The 20,692-nt window shown below is 47.3% G+C and overlaps 1 long non-coding RNA gene across 1 annotated transcript in view; it reads left to right on the forward strand.

Moving 5' to 3' along the window:
• The window catches only part of LOC140418796 (uncharacterized), a 59,697-nt gene extending 39,988 nt beyond the window's left edge, over nucleotides 1–19,709 (forward strand). Inside the window, exons 2-4 of the long non-coding RNA XR_011945342.1 lie at nucleotides 10,456–10,594; nucleotides 18,313–18,500; nucleotides 18,908–19,709. This is a non-coding gene — a long non-coding RNA (uncharacterized lncRNA). The remainder of the gene's footprint in view (nucleotides 1–10,455; nucleotides 10,595–18,312; nucleotides 18,501–18,907) is intronic.
• The last annotated feature ends 983 nt before the right edge of the window (nucleotides 19,710–20,692 follow it).

Genomic DNA, 20,692 nt, shown 5'->3' on the forward strand with positions numbered 1-20,692 from the left:
TTTCACCCACTCCCAGGCTCCAGCTGATCTTTGTAGCCTGAATCACGGATACATTCAGTGTGAGAGGCTGCAGCATCTATATAGCTACCTGAAGGGGGTTATACAGCGTTTGATTACATTTCGTGGTCCTTTCCAGTTCATTATCAGGATGTTTGTGTGATATTTTCGTCCCCTCAGAGTGATATTTCTTTATTTAAAATACATTTCAGCAGCAAGCTTACTGGTGATTTTTTAAAGGAAAGGAGGTTATTTATTATCACACAATTTCCTGGATGTTTGAACATCTCAGTTTCTCGTCTATTTCACACTCACTGACACATACACAGAAATTAGGTACAGATCAAGTTGAAGCTGTAATGATCAAAATGGAATGTAGACTGCAATCTTTATATCGCTGCAGGTCTGTTGTCTTCTTGTTGAGCTGGTCCTTTAGTTGGAGCCAAGGGTTTTTAGAAACAAATAATTCTCATGAGGCTCTGAAGCTTCTTGTTGATGAATCGCCAGGAGGTTGGTTCTCAGGTGGACTTGGAAGCTGAAATAAGTTCAGTACTGTGGCTGCACTGGGAGACATTCAGCTCTGCTGGTTCAGCTGGTTCCTGGTGCTTCAGATGCTTCTCACACACACATTTGCTTTGTTCAGGGTTTATTATACTGCATCCCTGACAATTAACTGCAGAGTTAAAACTCTGGGACCCAGAACACTCCGATACAATAGCAGTTTACGATGCTCACTCACGCTTATCTCTATCCCAATTCGAGCTCATTCTCCTGTGTTCAATACGGCACTTGGAGACAAACAGTCCAGAGATTTCATATTCCTCAAATGCTGGTTCATCCTGACACAACGAGACATTTAAACTTCACAGGTGGCTCAAAGTTTCCTTATTCAGATCTGTGTTGAACTAATTATTGGTCACAGAATCGAATATTGCCCACAGTTCAATGCCCATAATAACCTGTTAAGTTGCAGCCATCTTGGCAGAGTTTGTGGATCTTACAATCTATAATATCTAGTATTCTTGTGCTGAGCGTAAGATCTTGAATCTAATCTTGGGCCTGGTTAAAACAGTGAATTGTAGCTGGGTGAGGACCTTGGAGGTGGGTGGGTGGTTACTCTGGCGCCGACTGTGTTGCGTGGTTTTGTCTATTCCCAGTGGCTCTGCAGAGGGAGCATGCGGTATCCACCGGAATGCTTGACACCTCCCACAACCAGTGGAATGCTTGACACCTTCCACAACCACACCTCAGCGGACAGCTGTTTCAGAGACACTGGGAACAATATTCTGGTTCAGTTAGGAAGGTTCCCTACAGTTTTGTTGGGATTTCTAGCTGATTTTGGTCTTTTTATTTGACTGGACCACATGCTTGGGGAGAGCAAGAGAGGAAAGAAGGTTCTATAGAAACTAGAATGATCTGTTGTGAATTTCTATCCTATTCGTACAGTGATCATTTTTGGAAACCTCTTTTTCAGAGCATTAAAATGGGAGGTTTGGCAGCTGGGCAACTCAAACCAAACATCATATTGAGATCTGACAGTGTCATTCAATTCATTACGACCTAAAAAGCACAAACTTTCAATGTGTTGTCTGTTCTGTCTGTGGGCAAAGATTTCAAATATCAGTGCGATACCCGAGTGAGAAAGTTCCAGTGAACTGACTGTGGAAAGAGATTTAACCAGTTTCACAGCCTGAAAGAACATCACACCATTCACAGCAAGGAAAGACTGTACACGTGTTCTGTGTGTGGACTCGGATTCAACTGATCATTGGGTTGGATTGGATTGGATTTGTTTATTGTCACGTGTACCGAGATACAATGAAAAGTATTTTTCTGCGAGCAGCTCAACAGATCATTGAGTACTTGAAAAGAAAAGGGAATAAAAGAAAATACATAATAGGGCAACACAAGGCACACAATTTAACTGTGTAAGCACCGGCATCGGATGAAGCATACAGAGGTGTAGTGTCAATGAGGTCAGTCCATAAGAGGGTTGTTTAGGAGTCTGGTAACAGCGGGAAGAAGAGGACTTCTGGGGGCGGCTATGAAGAAGTAAGTCACACATTTGCTGGCTCCCACTCGAGTCAGCATTTTGGGCCTTTTCCCCCAATTTTCTACCGGACTTGAATTGTAAAACTGATGACAGAGGCAATTGTGTACTGAATTCCCACATTGGTGCATGGAGAGAAGGACTAGACGTGCTCATCAAGGCAGAAACAGAAAGACAGAGAAGGCTTGGGCTGAAGCTGCAGCAGGAGACAGCATGGCGGAGGACCGGACCTCTGGTTTGTCGACCCAGCAGCCTCTGGAGCAGCTGATGCAAGTTATTCAGGAAGGCCTTGCTAAGCAGAAACTGGACACCTTGGACCCAATAAAAGAGTCAATTGAGCGGCTGGAGCTTAGATTGGACGCCCAAGATTGGGCGATCCAGAAGGCAGAGAAGGCACTGGCTGAGCAGGAGGAACATCAAACTGCGGTGGAGTTGGAGGTGGGGATGCTGAGAGACCAGCAGAAGAAGCCCCTGGAGAAGGTGGAGGACCAAGAGAATAGGTCTCGCCGGCAGAAATTGAGAATTGTTGGGCTCCCGGAGGGGTCTGAAGGAGCGGACGCTGGGGCATACATCACGGACATGTTTGAGAAGCTGCTGGGGGATGGGGCATTCCCCCGACCCTTGGAGGTGGACAGGGCTCACAGAGCGCTCGCGAGGAAGCCATGAATGGGAGACCCCCTGAGGGCAATGGTCGTGAGATTCCACAGGTACTTGGATAAGGAGCGCATTCTACAGTGGGCCAAGCAGACACGGAGCTGTAAGTGGGATAACAGTATCCTGCGGATCTATCAGGACCTGAGTGTGGAGGTGGCCAGGAGAAGAGCAGGCTTCAACCAGATCAGGTTTAAGAAAAAGGTGAAGTTCAAACTGTTGTCTCCAGCCCATCTTTGGGTCATGCATGAGGAGCAGCACTTTTATTTTGAGTCACCTGAGGACGTGCTGGACTTCGTGAAAAGGAAAGGACTGGTGGTGGACCGAAAACTTTTGAACTTTGCTGCAATGTTCATGTTTTTTTTTGGTTTTTCTGTTCTTTTTTTTAAAAAAGTTTCTTATTTCTGGAAGCTGTTTGTAATGCATTTTGCATTGATTTGGGACCAGCGGTAGAGCTGAGTGAGTTAAGGTTTTCATTTGCACTGTTGGGGGATGGAGGTCTGCTTCTTTAGATTTTGGTGTTTTCTGTCGGGCAATTGTGTGGGGATTGTATGATGTTGGAGTTAGTTTGTATGAGTGAGGGGAGGGTGGTGAGGGAACAATAGGTGGGAGACTATCCAGCGCCAGGGATGGGGGCCACCAAGCGAGCTGGGTGGGCTTGCTCATGGAAGCGCAGTGGGGGGGGGGGGTTGCATATGTTCGGTTTATTAAAGGGTTTGGGTTACAGAGTGTTGTTACTAGGGGGAGGGAGGGGGTGAATGTTCTGCTGACGAAGGAGGGATTTGGGCTAAGGGACAGAGAGGAGGTTGGGGGTGGAGGCTGTCTGGGGGCGGGCTGGTGGAGGTGCGGAGCATGGGCTGCAGGTGGGCCCAAAAAAGGGGATGGCTGATCGGTGAAAGGGGGGGCAATGAGCCCCCCAACTAGGTTGATCACCTGGAATGTTCGAGGGTTATATGGACCGGTCAAGAGGGCATGTGTGTTCGCGCATCTTAGGGGACTGAAGGTGGATGTGGTAATGTTGCGGGAGATGCACCTTAGAGTAACTGATCAGATTAGGTTGAGGAAAGGCTGGGTCAACCAGGCCTTCCACTCGGGACGAGACTCAGAGACTGGAGGGGTCGCGATCCTGATCAATAAGCGGTTGGTGTTTGAGGCGGGTAGAATAGTCTCAGATGTGGGAGGTCGATACATTATGGTCCGTGGGAAACTGGAGGGGGTGCAGGTGGTATTAGTAAATATGTACGTGCCAAATGGAGATTTGGGCAGCCGAGGGTGAAGGAGTTCTCCTTCTACTCACACGTGCACAGAGTGTACTCCCGGATTGACTTCTTTGTTTTTGAGTAGGTGAGTAGGGCCTTATTGACAGGGGTGGTGGACACGGGGTACTCGCTGATCACAATCGCAGACCAGAGGGAGAAGGTGGACAGGGCAGAGACGGGCCGACTGGTAAAGGAGATACTACAGATCAATAGGAGGTAGGCGGAGACCCCAGAGGCAGGGCTTTTAAAGGAATTGCGGAGGCTACATCGGAGTTTGGCTTGTTAACCACAGGGAGGGCGGTGGAGCAGCTGAGAAAGGCGAGGGTGGCGATCTATGGGTCTGGAGAGAAGGCCAGTAGAATGCGTGCACAGCAGCTTAGAAAGGGGGAGGCAGCCAGGGAGATAGGGAAAGTAAATGACGGAGATGGGAACCTGGTTGGAGATTCGGCAGGGGTGAATAAGGCATTTAGGGATTTCTACAGTAGGCTGTATAGGTCAGAACCCCCTACGGGGCCGGAGGGGATGAGGCACTTCTCGGAGGGGCTGAATTTCCCAAAGGTGGACGGGGAGGTGGTAGAAGGGCTGGGGGCCCCGATCGGGCTGGAAGAGATAGTGGAGGGCTTGAAGGCCATGCAGTCGGGTAAAGCCCTGGGGCCGGACGGGTACCCAGTGGAGGTTTATAAAAGATTCACTGGGATATTGGGGCCGGTGTTGTTGAGGATGTTCAATGAGACAAAGGAAAGAGGGGTGCTGCCCCCGACGTTGTCACAGGCCACGATTTCGCTGATCCTTAAGCGGGACAAGAACCCGGAGCTGTGTGGATCCTATAGGCCTATCTCCCTGTTGAATGTAGATGCCAGATTGCTGGCCAAAGTTTTGTCCTCCGGGATTGAGGATTGAGTTCCTGACGTTATTGGGGAGGACCAGACGAGGTTTGTTAAGGGTAGGCAGTTGGTGGCCAATGTAAGAAGGTTGTTAAACGTGATCATGATTCCCCCGGAAGGTAGGGAGTTGGAGGTAGTGATCGCAATGGATGTAGAAAAGGTCTTTGATCAGGTAATCTTTGATGGGATTATCTGTGGGAGGTACTGGGACGGTTTGGATTTGGGCGGGGTTTTATTGACTGGGTCAGGTTGCTGTATAAGGCTCCTGTGGCAAGTGTATGGATGAATAGGACAACATCGGACTATTTTAGTCTGCACAGAGGGGCGAGACAGAGATGCCCCCTTTCCCCACTGTTGTTTGCGCTGGCAAAAGAGCCACTGGCGATTGCTCTGAAAGCCTCTAGGGGCTGGAAGGGGCTGGTCCGGGAGGGGGGGTGGGGTGGGGGTGGAGCACAGAGTCTTGCTCTATGCAGACGACCTGCTTCTGTATGTATCGGACCCAATAGAGGGGATGGAAGAAATTATGAGGATTCTCGGGAATTTAGCTGGTTTTCGGGGTACAAGTTAAATATGGGGAAAAGTGAGATGTTTGTGGTCCAGACAAGGGGACAGGAGAGGCGATTGGGGGAGCTGCCGTTTAGATTAGTAGGGGGAAGCTTTAGGTACTTAACCATCAAAGTGGCGCGGGAATGAGACCGGCTGCATAAATTAAATTTGGCCCGGCGAGTAGACCAAATGAAGGATGATTTCTGAAGGTGGGACGCGCTTCCGTCGTCACTGGCTGGGAGGGTGCAGACGGTGAAGATGACAGTCCTCCCAAGATTCCTGTTCGCGTTTCAATGTCTCCCAATTTTTATTCCGCGGTCCTTTTTTAAACGGGTCAACAAAGTGATCACTGGCAAGACCCCACGAGTAAGGAAGGTAATGCTTGAGTGGAGTCGGGGAGAGGGCGGGCTGGCGCTGCCAAACTTTAGTAACTATTACTGGGCGGCGAATATAGCCATGATCAGGAAGTGGGTGGTGGGGGAGGGGTGGGCATGGGAGCGTATGGAGGTGGCTTCATGCAAGGGCACCAGTCTGGGGGCATTGGTAACTGTGCCTCTGTCATTCCCATCGGCACGATACTCCACCAGCCCCGTGGTGGTGGTGGCCCTGAGAGTCCGGGGGCAATGGAGGAGACATGTGGGAGCAGAGGGAGCATCGGTCTGGTCCCCAATCTGTAATAATCACCGGTTTGCCCCGGGATGTATGGATTGGGGGTTCCGGATATGGCGGAGAGCAGGGATTGAGAGGATGGGGGATTTGTTTATAGAGCGGAGCTTTCCGAGTATGATGGCACTGGAGGAGAAGTTTGGGTTGGTGAGGGGATACGAATTCAGGTATCTGCAGGTGGGGGACTTACTACGTAAAGAGGTGTCAACCTTCCTGCTCCTACCGCTAAGGGGAATTCAGGACAGGGTACTTTCCAGAGGATGGGTAGGTGAAGGGAGCGTCTCTGACATTTACAAGGAACTTATGGGGTCAGAGGAGATGCAGACCGAGGAGCTGAGGCGCAAGTGGGAGGAGAAGCTGGGAGGTGAGATAAAGGATGGTCTATGGGTGGATGCGTTGAGTAGAGTCAATGCGTCCACAACATGCGCCAGGCTCAGCCTGATACAATTCAAGTTCGTTCAGTCGGGCCTGGATGAGCATATTTTTGGGGGTGGGAGAGAGGTGTACAAAATGTGCGGGAGGACCAGCGAACCATGTCCACATGTTCTGGACATGTCTGAAGCTGAGGGTATTTTGGCAGGGGTTTGCAGATGTCATGATCAGGGTGTTAAAAACAAGGGTGGCATTGAGTCCAGAGGTGGCGATTTTCGGAATGTCAGAAGACCCAGGAATCCAGGAGGAGAAAGAGGCAGACGTTCTGGCCTTTGCTACCCTGGTTGCCCGGAGACGGATATTATTAGCTTGGAGGGACTCAAAGCCCCCGAAGTCAGAGACCTGGCTATCGGACATGGCTAGCTTTCTCTGTTTGGAGAAAATCAAGTTCGCCTTGAGAGGGTCAATGTTAGGGTTCACCCGGAGGTGGCAACCGTTCGTCGACTTCTTCGTGGAAAATTGATCATCAGCAGAAGGTGTGGGGGGGGGGGGGGGGGGGGGTTAGTTTAGCTTAAAGTAGGGGGTTATTAAAGGTGGGACCTGGAAGGGAGGGTAACAGCTTTTGCACTATGTATATAGTTTCATGTACATTGTTTATTTTGTTGTTACAATACCAAAAAATACTTCAATAAAATGTTATTTTAAAAAAACAGCGGGAAGGGGCTGTTTTTGAGTCTCTCCGTGCGTGTTCTCAGCCTACTGTATCTCCTGCCCGATGGAAGGAGTTGGAAGAGTGAGTAAGCCGGGTGGGAGGGGTCTTTGATTATGCTGCCCGCTTTCCCCAGGCCATGAGAGGTGTAGATGGAGTCAATGGATGGGAGGCAGGTTTGTGTGATGGACTGAGCTATGTTCACGACTCTCTGAAGTTTCTTGCGATCTTGGGCCGAGCTGTTGCCATACCAGGCTGTGATGCAGCCCGATAGGATGCTTTCTATGGTGCATCTGCAAAGGTTGTCAAGAGTTAATGTGGACATGCTGAATTTCCTTAGTTTCCTGAGGACGTTTAGGCGCTGTTGTGCTTTCTTGGTGGTAGCGTCAACATGGGTGGACCAGGACAGATTTTTTGAGATGTGCACCCATAGGAATTTGAAACTGCTAACCATCTCCACCTCGGCCCCGTTGATGCTGACAGGGGTGTGTGTACAGTACTTTGCTTCCTGCAGCCAATGACCAGCTCTTTAGTTTTGCTGGCATTGAGGGATAGACTGTCGGTTTTGGAGCTTTGATATGAGCTTGGCTGGGATTATGGTGTTGAAGGCGGATATGTAGTCAATAAATAGGAGTCTGATGTCGGAGTCCTTGCTGTCGAGATGCTCTAGGGATGAGTGTAGGGCCAGAGAAATGGCATCTGCTGTGGACCGGTTGTGGCGGTATGCGAATTGCAGTGGATCAAGGCGTTCTGGGAGTATGGAGGTGATGCGCTTCATGACCAACCTGTCGAAATACTTCATTATGACTGAAGTCAGGGCCACAGGACGGTAGTCATTGAGGCACGCTGCCTGGTTCTTCTTTGGCACCGGTATGATGGTGGTCTTCTTGAAGCCAATCTGGACAGACACAAGGACACTGGCACCATGGAGAAACCGTGGAAATGTGGGGATTGTGGGAAGAGATTCAGATCCCTGTCTGTGCTGGAAATTCATCAATGGAGTCACACCGGGGGAGGCCATTCATCTGCTCAGAATGTGGTCAAGGATTCACTCAGCTATCCAACTTACATAAACACCAGAGAACTCGCACCGGCGAGAAACTGTTCATCTGCTCTATTTGTGGGAAGGGATTGTCAACTAACTGACCTCACTTCAAACCGACTTCTTCACTCTGACTTGAGGCCGTTTAAATGCTCCAGCTGGGAAAAGAGCTTTAAAAGTAACAAGCTTTTGCTGACTCACCAGCGAATTCACAGTGGGGAGAGGCCATTCACCTGCTCCGTGTGCGGGAAGTGATTCACTCATTCAGCCTACTGAAACACCACCAAATTCACACTGGGGAGAGACCATTCAGCTGCTTTGTGTCTGGGAAGGGATTCACTCAATCATTCAGCCTGCTGAAACACCAGATTCCACCGGGAAGAGACCATTCACTACTCTGTGTGTGGGAAGAGATTCACTCAGTCATCCATCCTGCTGAATCACCAGTGGGTTCACACTGGGGAGAGACCATTCATTTGCTTCATGTGTGAGAAGCGATTCACTCAGTTACCCCAGTTTCAGAGGTGGTGTATAGGGGAGATGTTGGCGTAGTGGTCTTGTCGCTGGACTAATGCTCCAGATACCCAGGATAATGACCTGTGGACCTGGGAAGATGATTGGGCCTAGGACACTACCCTGAGGGACTCCTGCAGTGATGTCCTGGAGCTGAGATGATTGACCTCCAAACACCACAACCATTTTCCTTTGTGCCAGATATGACTCCAGTAAGTGGAGAGTTTTTCCCCTGATTCCCATTGACTCTAGTTTACCTAGAGCTCCTTGATGCCATACTCTATCAAATGCTGCCTTGATGTCAAGAGCAGTCATTCTCACCTCTCGCATTCAACTCTTGTGTCCATGTTTGAACCAAGGTTGTAATGAGGTTAGGAGCAGATTGACCCTGGCGGAACCCAAACTGAGCATCCGAGAGAAGGGTATTGCTGAGTAAGTGCCACTTGATCGCACTACTGATGACTCCTTCCATCATTTTGCTGATCATGGAGAGTAGATTGACAGTGTGATAATTGGCTGGGTTGCATTTGTCATGTTGTGTACAGGACACACCTGGGCAATTTTCGACAGTGTAGATGCCAGTGTTCTAGTTGTGCTGGGACAGCTTGGCTAGGGGTGCGGCAAGTTCAGGAGCACAAGACATCAGTAATATTGTCCCTATATTGTCAGAGCCCATAGCCTTTGCAGTATTCAGTGCCTTCAGCCGTTTCTTCATATCACGTGGAGTGAATTTATCGGCTGAAAACTGACATCTATGATGCTGGGGACCTCCGAAGGAGACTGAGATGGATCATCCAGTCGGTACTTCTGGCTGATGGTGTTGTAAATGCTTCAGCCTTGCCTCTAGCACATATGTGCTTCGCTCCTCCATCATTGAGGATGGGGATATTTGTGGAGCCTCCTCCTCCAGTGAATTGTTTAATTGTCCACAACCATACGTGACTGGATGTGGCAGAACTGCAGAGTTTGGACCTGATGTGTTCGTTATGGAACCGTTTAGCTCTGTCTATTACTTGTAGCTTATGCTGTTTGGCACACAAGAAGTCCTGTGTTGTAGCTTCACCAGATTGACACCTCATTTTTTGGTATGTCGAATGTTGTTCCTGGCATGCTCTCCTGCACTCTTCATAGAACCAGTGTTGATCCCCTGGCTTGGTGGTAATGGTAGAGTGGTGGCCATGAGGGTGGCAGGTTGTGGTTGAATACAATTCTGCTGCTGCTGATGGCCCACATAGCCTCATAGACGCCCAGTTTTGAGTTTCAAGATCTGTTTGAAATCTATACCATTTAGCACAGTGGTAATGCCACACAACACGATGGAGAGTATATCCTCAATGTGAAGACGGGACTTTGTCACCACAAGGACTGTGCGGTGGTCACTTCTACTGATACTGTCATGGACAGATGCATCTGCAGCAGGCGGATTGGTGAGGATGAGGTCAAATATGTTCTTCCCTCTGGTTGGTCCCCTCACCGCCTGCTGCAGTCCCAGTCTAGCGGCTATGTCCTTTAGGGCCCGGCCAGCTCGGTCTGTGGTGGTACTACCAAGACACTCTTAGTGATGGATATTGAAGTACCCCTCCCAGAGCATAATCTGCTCCCTTGCCACCCTCAGTGCTTCCTCCAAGTGGTGTTCAACATGGAGGCGTACATCGTTCATCAGCGGATGGTGGCCGGTACATTGTAATCAGCGGATGGTGGCCGGTATGTTGCCCATATTTAACCTGCAGCCGTGGGACTTCATGTTGTCTTCCTGTTCTCAACAGAGTCCATGTTGAAGACCCCCAGGGCATCTCCTTCCTGAATGTATACCACTGTGCTGCTGTCTCTGCTGGATCTGTCCTACCGGTGAAACAGGACATACCCAGGAATGGTAACAGTGCTGTCTGGGACATTGTCTGTAAGGTATGATTCTGTGAGTATGACTATGTCAGGTTGTTGCTTAACTAATCTGTGAGACAGCGCTGCCAAGTTAAATATAGTGTTAAACTCAAAGTCAAAATGTATCTTGGCAAATATATTCCCAGAGGTTTGGGAAAGTTTTCAGAAAAAAAACAGGAGATGAGCAAAAACAGGGAGGACATATACCATGAGGATAAACTAGGAAGTAATATAGAAATGGACAGCAAGAGTTTCCTTAATTTCTTAAAAATGAAGAGAGGCACTGAAGTGGACGTCGGTTCCTGAGAGAATGAGACTGCGGAAATAATGATGGGAGTCAGGAAATGGCAGAGGAGTTAAATAAATACTGTGAGTCAGTCTTCACGGTAGGAGACAGTAATAGCATTCCACAAATACTAAATAATCAAAGGCAAAAGGGGAAGGCAATAAACACAATAACTACACCAGAGAAAAAGTATTCGGAAACTAATGGAGCAAAAGTCTGCTATGTTCCCGGCCTGATGGGTTGCATCCCAGGATAGTAAAGGAAGTAGCTGCAGAGATAGTGGATGCCCTGGTCAAATTCTTGAAAAGTCCCGAAGGATTGGAAAACTGCTCATGCAACATCTTTATTTAATAAAGGAGGGAGACAAAAACCAATAACGATAGGCCAATAAACTTAACATCTGTCATCGGGAAAATGTTAAGAGTCCATTATAAAGGATGTAATAGCAGAACATTTTGAAAAGCATAATATCATCAGAGTCAGCATGGCTTAATGAAGGGGAAATCATGTTTGAAACATTTGTTAGAAATTTTTGAGGTGGTAACAAGCAGGATAGATGACGGGGAGCCAGTAGATCTAATATACTTGGATTTGCAAAAAGTGTTTGATAAGGTACCACACAACCGGCTACATAATAAGATAAGAGCTCATAGTGTTGGGGAACTGACCATGATAATGCACGTTCTCTCCGTGTCTCCGTGGGTTTCCTCCAGGTGCTCCGGTTTCCTCCCACAAGTCCCGAAGACGTGGTTGTTAGGTGAATTGGACATTCTGAATTCTCCCTCAGTGTACCCGAACAGGCGTCGGTGTGTGGCGACTCGGGGTTTTTCACAGTAACTTCATTGCAATGTTAATGGAAGCCTACTTGTGACAATAATTATTATTATTATAAAAGACAGAAAATTGGGATAAGGGGGCATTTTCAGAATGGCAACATAACTAGCGGAGTGCCGCTGGGATCCATACTGGGGCCACAGTTATTTACCATATATATTAATGACTTGGACAAGGGAAGCGAATGCACTTTTGCAAACTTTGTGGTTGACACAAAAATAGGTGGGAAGTCTACACACGGCTATAAACAGGTTAGTTGAGTGGGCAAAAATTTGAGAAATGGAATATAATGTAGGGAAACGAAAATGTATGCACTTTGATGGGAAGAATAAAGGAGCTGAATATTATTTAAAGTGAGAAAGATGACAGAAAACTGCAGCACAGAGGGACCTGGGGGTCCTCGGGCATTAATCACAAAAGCTAGCGTGTAGGTTCAGCAGGTCATTGGGAAGGTAAATGGAAGGTTGGCCTTTATTTCAAAGGGAATGCAGCATAAAAATAGAGAAGTCCAGCTGAAATTATACAAGGCAATAGTTAGACCACACTTGGAATACTGTGAACAACATTAGTCCCCTTTCCTGAGGAAAGATATGCGGGCATTGGAGACAGTCCAGAGAAGGTTCACTAGGTTAGAACATAGAACAGAGAAAAATACAGCACAGAACAGGCCCTTCGGCCCACGATATTGTGCCGAACCTTTGTCCTAGATTAATCATAGATTATCGTAGAATTTACAGTGCAGACGAAGGCCATCATGTCTGCACCGGCTCTTGGAAAGAGCACCCTACCCAAGGTCAACACCTCCACCCTATCCCCATAACCCAGTGACCCCACCCAACACTAAGGGCAATTTTGGACACTAAGGGCAATTTATCATGGCCAATCCACCTAACCTGCACATCTTTGGACTGTGGGAGGAAACCGGAGCACCCGGAGGAAACCCACGCACACACGGGGAGGAGGTGCAGACTCCGCACAGACAGTGACCCAAGCTGTAATCGAACCTGGGATCCTGGAGCTGTGAAGCAATTGTGCTATCCACAATGCTACCGTGCTACCCTTAAGAACAAATTAATCTACACTATATCATTCTACCGTGATCCATGTACCTATCCAATAGCCGCTTGAAGGTTCCTAATGTTTCCGACTCAACTACTTCCACAGGCAGTGCATTCCATGCCCCCACTACTCTATGGGTAAAGAACCTACCTCTGACATCCGCCCTATATATTCCACCATTCACCTTAAATTTATGTCCCCTTGTAATGGTTTGTTCAACCCGGGGAAAAAGTCTCTGACTGTCTACTCTATCTATTCCCCATATCATCTTATAAACCTCTATCAAGTCGCCCCTCATCCTTCTCCATTCTAATGAGTAAAGGCCTAGCACCCTCAACCTTTCCTCGTATGACATACTTTCCATTCCAGGCAACATCCTGGTAAATCTCCTTTGCACCTTTTCCAAAGCTTCCACATCCTTCCTAAAATGAGGTGACCAGAACTGTACACAGTACTCCAAATGTGGCCTTACCAAGGTTTTGTACAGCTGCATCATCACCGCACGGCTCTTAAATTCAATCCCTCTGTTAATGAACGCTAGCACACCATAGACCTTCCTCACAGCTCTATCCACTTGAGTGGCAACTTTCAAAGATGTATGAACCCAAGATCTCTGCTCCCCTACATTGCCAAGAACCCTACCGTTAACCCTATATTCCGCATTCATATTTGTCCTTCCAAAATGGGCAACCTCACACTTTTCAGGGTTAAACTCCATCTGCCACTTCTCAGCCCAGCTCTGCATCCTATCTATGTCTCTTTGCAGCCGACAACAGCCCTCCTCACTATCCACAACTCCACCAATCTTCATATCGTCTGCAAATTTACTGACCAACCCTTCAACTCCCTCATCCAAGTAATTAATGAAAATCACAAACAGCAGAGGATCCAGAACTGATCCCTGCGGTACGCCACTGGCAACTGGGATCCAGGCTGAATATTTGCCATCCCCCACCACTCTCTGACTTCTAGCGGTTAGCCAGTTCGTTATGCAATTGGCCAAATTTCCCGCTATCCCATGCCTCCTTCCTTTCTGCATAAGCCTATCATGGGAACCTTATCAAATGCCTTACTAAAATCCATGTACGCTACATCCACTGCTTTACCTTCATCCACATGCTTGGTCACCTCCTCAAAGAATTCAATAAGACTTGTAAGGCAAGACCTACCCCTCACAAATCCGTGCTGACTATTCCTAATCAAGCAGTGTCTTTCCAGATGCTCAGAAATCCTATCCCTCAATACCCTTTCCATTACTTTGCCTACCACCGAAGTAAGACTAACTGGCCTGTAATTCCCAGGGTTGTCCCTATTCCCTTTTTTGAACAGGGGCACGGCATTCGCCACTCTCCAATCCCCTGGTACCACCCCTGTTGACAGTGAGGACGAAAAGATCATTGCCAATGGCTCTGCAATTTCATCTCTTGCTTTCCATAGAATCCTTGGATATATCCCGTCAGGCCCGGGGGACTTGTCTATCCTCAAGTTTTTCAAAATGCCCAACACATCTTCCTTCCTAACAAGTATTTCCTCGAGCTTACCAGTCTGTTTCACACTGTCCTCTCCAACAATATGGCCCCTCTCATTTGTAAATACTGCAAAAAGGTACACGTTCAAGATCTCTCCTATCTCTTCAGACTCAATACACAATCTCCCGCTACTATCCTTGATCGGACCTACCCTCGCTCTAGTCATTCTCATATTTCTCACAAATGTGTAAAAGATCTTGGGGTTTTTCTTGATCCTACCCGCCAAAGATTGTTCATGCCCTCTCTTAGCTCTCCTCATCCCTTTCTTCAGTTCCCTCCTGGCTATCTTGTATCCTCAGCCTTACATAAGTCTCCTTCTTCCTCTTAACAAGACATTCAACCTCTCTTGTCAACTGTGGTTTCCTCACTCGACCATCTCTTCCCTGCCTGACAGGGACATACATATCAAGGACACGTAGTACCTGTTCCTTGAACAAGTTCCACATTTCACTTGTGTCCTTCCCTGACAGCCTATGTTCCCAACTTATGTACTTCAGTTCTTGTCTGACAACATCGAATTTACCCTTCCCCCAATTGTACACCTTGCCCTGTTGCACGCACCTATCCCTCTCCATTACTACAGTGAAAGTCACAGAATTGTGGTCACTATCTCCAAAATGCTCCCCCACTAACAAATCTAGCACTTGCCCTGGTTCATTACCAGGAATCAAATCCAATATGGCCTCCCCTCTGGTCGGACAATCTACGTACTGTGTTAGAAAAGCTTCCTGGACACACTGCACAAACACCACCCCATCCAAACTATTTAATCTAAAGAGTTTCCACTCAATGTTTGGGAAGTTGAAGTCACCCATGACTACTACCCTGTGACTTCTGCACCTTTCCAAAATCTGTTTCCCAATCTGTTCCTCCACATCTCTGCTACTATTGGGGGGCCTATAGAAAACTCCCAACAAGGTGACTGCTCCTTTCCTATTTCTGACTTCAACCCATACTGCCTCAGTAGGTAGATACTCCTCGAACTGCCTTTCTGCAGCTGTTATACTATCTCTAATTAACAATGCCAGTCCCCCCCCACCTCTTTTACCACCCTCCCGAATCTTATTGAAACATCTATAACCAGGGACCTCCAACAACCATTTCTGCCCCTCTTCTACCAAGTTTCCTTGATGGCCACCACATCGTAGTCCCAAGTACCGATCCATGCCTGAAGTTCACCTTATTCCTGATGCTTCTTGCGTTGAAGTATACACACTTCAACCCATCTCCGTGCCTGCAAGTACTCTCCTTTGTCAGTGTTCCCTTCCCCACTGCCTCACTACACGTTTTTGCGTCCTGAATATCGGCTAACTTAGTTGCTGGACTACAAATCCGGTTCCCATTCCCCTGCCAAATTAGGTTAAACCCTCCCGAAGAGTCCTAGAAAACCTCCCTCCCAGGATATTGGTGCCCCTCTGGTTCAGATGCAACCCGTCCTGCTTGTACAGGTCCCACCTTCCCCAGAATGCACTCCAATTATCCAAATACCTGAAGCTCTCCCTCAAACACCATTCCTGCAGCCATGTGTTCAACTGCGCTCCCTCCCTATTCCTAGCCTCGCTATCACGTGGCACCGGCAACAAACCAGAGATGACAACTCTGTCTGTCCTGGCTTTTAACTTCCAGCCTAACTCCCTAAACTTGTTTATTACCTCCACATCCCTTTTCCTACCTACGTCCTTGGTACCAATGTGCACCACGACTTCTGGCTGCTCCCCCTCCCCTTTAAGGATCCTGAAGACACGATCCGCGACATCCCTGGCCCTGGCAACCAGGAGGCAATATACCTTCCGGGATTCTCGCTCGCGACCACAGAATCTCCTATGTATTTCCCTAACCATTGAATCTCCTATTACTATTGCTTTTCCATTCTCCCCCCTTCCCTTCTGAGCCCCAGAGTCAGACTCAGTGCCAGAGACCTGGCCGCTAGGGCCTTCCCCCGGTAGGTCACCCCCCCCCCCCCCCCCCCCCCCCCAACAGCATCCAAAACGGTATACTTGTTTTGAAGGGGAACAGCCACGAGGGATCCCTGCACTGTCTGCCTGTTTGTTTCCTTTCCCCTGACTGTAACCCAGCTACTCTTGTCCTGTACCTTGGTTGTGGTTACCTCCCTGTAATTCTTCTCTATAACCCCCTCTGCCTCCCGGATGATCCGAAGTTCATCCAGCTCCAGCTCCAGTTCCCTAACACGGTCTCCAAGGAGCTGGAGTTGGGTGCACTTCCCGCAGGTATAGTCAGCGGGGACACTGGTGGTATCCCTCACCACCCACATCCTACAGGAGGAGCATGCAACTGGCCTAGCCTCCATCCCCTCTTACCGTACAGAATATAGCTGCCCTGTGGACCAACTGGACCTCCGCCCTCCGACTCTGCTCCCAGTCAGTTGCACTCTCTGTAAACTCCTGGCTCCCTTCTCGCTCTTTGAGGAAATGTAAGAAACAAAATAAAAGGAGCACCTTACTCCCTCCTCACCCAACTCCCTCAGTCACCAAACTCTCACTATAGCACTCAAATGCACCAAATTCAGCACAGTCGGTGGGTCACTTTTATACTGTGAATCTAGCCTCTGAAAACTGGCCTAATCCAATTAACGAAAGGTTAGTCCCGGATATGGAGAGATTTTCTGATTAGAAGAGGTTGAGTTGTTTGGGCCTGTACTCATTGGAGTTGAGACGAATGAGAGGTGACCTTTTTGAGACATAAGCATTCTCAGGGGGGTTGACAGGGTAGACGCTGAGAGGACGTTTCCTCCTGTGGGAGAGTCCAGGACCAGAGGGCATAATCTCAAAGTAAGGGGTCTCAAATTTAAGACAGACATGAAGCGACATTTCTTCTCTCAGAGCGCAGTGAATCTGTGGAATTCTTTAGCTGTGCAATCATCCTGTCGCTGGAGTTTAACCAGAAAAAGGCAAAGGTGAAGGTGTGTTTACCCGGATGGGCCGCTTGGTGGCGCAGTGGCTCTTTCACGGAGGGGCCTTGAGTTCAGACACATCCCAGACAGGACTGGTGAGAAATATCTGTCTGGGAAAGGGGAGAAAACTGTGTAATCGGGGAAATGGAGCGGTGCCGATTGGCCTGAGAGAAAGGATTCAGACAAGTCTTATTTTCTTCATTTTTCATTCAATATTTATTAAAATTTCAGAGAAAATATTCCACAAAAGTTTATTTTGAAGTTGACGAAAGGAAACATAACGATTGAGGGTCACAGTGAGAACAGAACACATGCCCTCTGAGCTGCCAAATGTATGTACAACTGTAACAGACACCAGAAAGAGAGAACAGGAGCTCAATGTAAAGGAAAGGCCAAAGATATGAGTAAGGAACGAGATAAGTTACTTTATTTAGACATGATATTGAGGGAAATTATTAGCTACAATTACATTACAGCCAAAATTATCTCGTACATTTCAAACTGGGAAACAGAAAAACTGTCCATGATTGTCTCAGTTACAGATGCAGAATAATAAACTGAGAAGATTTTACTGTTAGTCACCAAGAGGAGATATTGTATTTCTGTCACACACAGATCATAATAAACAGCTGGGGAAAGTCTACAGCGTCCGAAAGTTAACCGATCACTTGATCTGTAAAAGAGAGAGAAAATGATGAAGCAGATGTTTATGATCTGGGACATTGATGTTAGAGTTTTTAATCAATCAAACATTTAGAGATTTTTGAAACGGCTTCTGTCAGTTTGAAGTGTGAGTGGATTGAATCTTCTCACCTTCACCAGAGTGACTGCAGCGCTGTAGGAAATGCTCAGGAAGAATAGGGTGATGAATGTGGAAGCGGTTGTCCAGATGTTCCCGTTATCATCCTCATCGTCTTCAGTCCAGGTGTGGTCTGTGGTATCTATGAGGATAGAGCAAATAAATATAATCAGATTGCTTATTAATCCAGGATTTATTTTTAATATTCTCGTTTCATTTTCTCCCGCTGCTAATTCATTCTTTAATATATTTGTCATTGCATATCTACTGTTGAGTTCGTGACACTCAGAAATTGATGTCTTTAACTTTTTTTTTCTAATTAAGGGGCAATTTAGCCTGGCCAATCCACCTACCCTGCACAACTTTGGGTTGTCGGGGTGAGACCCACTGGTCATGGGGAGAATGTGAAAACTCCACTGGGACACAGACCCAGGAGCGGGATCAACCCCAGGTCCATGGTGGCGTGAGGCAGCAGCGCTAACCACTATGCCACCGTGCCGCCATTGCCTGAAGTTTGTGTTTGTTCTTTATCTTTTGTGTCTGTGTAGATGCGAAATTCCGTGTTTTGATTTACTCCTCTGTTGTGTGTCCAGATGTCTGTGTAGGTTCACTGTGTGTTCATCGTGTCAATGAGTATTGGCCTGTGTATTTGTGTGTCAGCGCCTGTGTGTGAACTTTGTTTGTCTTCTGTCAATGTGTATATATGAGTGTTATATTGTATGTGTTGAAATCTATGTTTATATATTATTGCCTGTGTTAATATGTGTTTATACTTCCCTGTCCAGTAATATATGTGTTAATGTGTCTTTTTGCGTTCATCATGCATGCCAGTGTCTTAATGTTTGTGCCTGGATAAATGCGTGTGTGTGTGTCAATGCGTGTATTTCATCACAGAATCATCATCATATAATCCCTACAGTGGAGAACGAGGCCATTCGGCCTATTGAGTCTGCACCGACCCTCCGAAAGAACACCCTACCGAGGTGCACGGTGCACGCCCTGCCTTATCCCCAGAACCTCGTAGCACCACCTAACGTTTTGGGCGCGAAGGGGTGATATAGCATGGCTAATCCACCTAACCTGCACATCTTTGGACTGTGGGAGGAAACTGGAGCACCGGGAGGAAACACGGGAGATCGTGGAAACTCAACACGGACAATCACCCGAGGCTGGAATTGAACCCGGGTTTATGGCGCTGTGAGGCAGCAGTGCTATTTATGCGTTGATGTTTGTTTATAACTATCTATTGCTGTGTATTGATGCCTCCATGTGCACTAATGTGTGTTTGTATGAACCTGTGTACGAATCTGTTAATATGTAACTACATGTGCCCATTAGTGTGTTAATGTGGATTATTGTCTCTGTTTTAATGGAAATATTTCTGTCATTGTGAAATTGTGCGATTACGGGCGGCACGGTAGCACAGTGGTTAGCACTGTTGCTTCACAGCGCCAGAGTCCCAGGTTCGATTCCTGGCTTGGGTTACTATCTGTGCGGAGTCTGCACGTTCTCCCTGTGTCCGTGTGGGTTTCGTCCGGGTGCTCCGGTTTCCTCCCACAAGTCCCAAAAGATGTGCTTGTGAGGTAATTTGGACATTTTGAATTCTTCCTCTGTCTACCCGAACAGGTGCCAAGAGTGTGGCGACTAGCGTTTTTTCACAGTAACTTCTTGCAGTGTTAATGTAAGCCAACTTGTGACAATAAACATTATTTTTACTATTATGTATATGTTATTGCTCACAGTTGTGTTTCATATTCTTGTGTCAGTCTGCGTGTATGGTTTTATATGTTTGTGTTTGCATATTTGCGTATCTGTGTGGACACGTGGATGTTTGTGCATGCCGGCCTGTGTGTGTGGATTTGTGTGTGTGTGTACACGAGTGTCTCTGTGTACATAAACGTGTGCTTGTTTGTGTTTATGTGCATGTTTGTAAATTTTTGTTCGTTTATGTGTATATGTATGCATGTGTTTCTATGTGTACATCTATGTGTGTGTTTGTGTCTATGTGTGCTATGTATATGGTTGTGGGTGTGTGTACGTGTGCCTGTATGTTTAGTGTTTGTGTCTTTATCTGTCTGTGTATTTGTATCAGCTGCCTGTAGCTTTGCCAGTTGTGGGTATTATTGGTACCGATGTAGAATATGTTGAACTTTCTGCTTATAAATGTGTTTTCTGTGAGTTGCAAGCTGACATCATTGACCGAATGCAAAAATACAAGGAAGTGTCTCAGGAGAGAACAGCGAAAACCCAGGCAGAATTTAATCACCATCTGGATTTGGATTTTGGGAAATCAGTTGTTGCATATGGATAAGAGGAACAAGGGTGCTAAACAAAAATTTGTTGCGTGCATAGATAGTTTAAGAACATCTTTAGCATGATGGGCTTTTAAAATCTTCAGCCAGTAAGCTACAAGCCGTCTTGTAATGTCAGTAACTGAGTCCTTAGTGTAGAGACACATCCACTCCCAAATTCCCTGCTTGGGGAGTAGGTGGATAGTGATTTAATAGTCTCTCCCTCTCTGGCCAGCTGAACAAATTCTCTTTGGGTTCCCCCTGCTGAGGAGGTGGAGATACAGAGAGTTCACTCATCACCTTCCTCCTCTTTTGGTCGGGAAAGTGGAGGTAAAATGGGTTGATATTGCCCATCCCCCTCTCTCTGTTGGGGAAGTGGGCGGACAGTGCATTTATTTAGGCCCTACCCCTCT

This window comes from Scyliorhinus torazame, chromosome 5 (genome assembly GCF_047496885.1).
Source record: "Scyliorhinus torazame isolate Kashiwa2021f chromosome 5, sScyTor2.1, whole genome shotgun sequence".
NCBI lineage: Eukaryota > Metazoa > Chordata > Chondrichthyes > Carcharhiniformes > Scyliorhinidae > Scyliorhinus > Scyliorhinus torazame.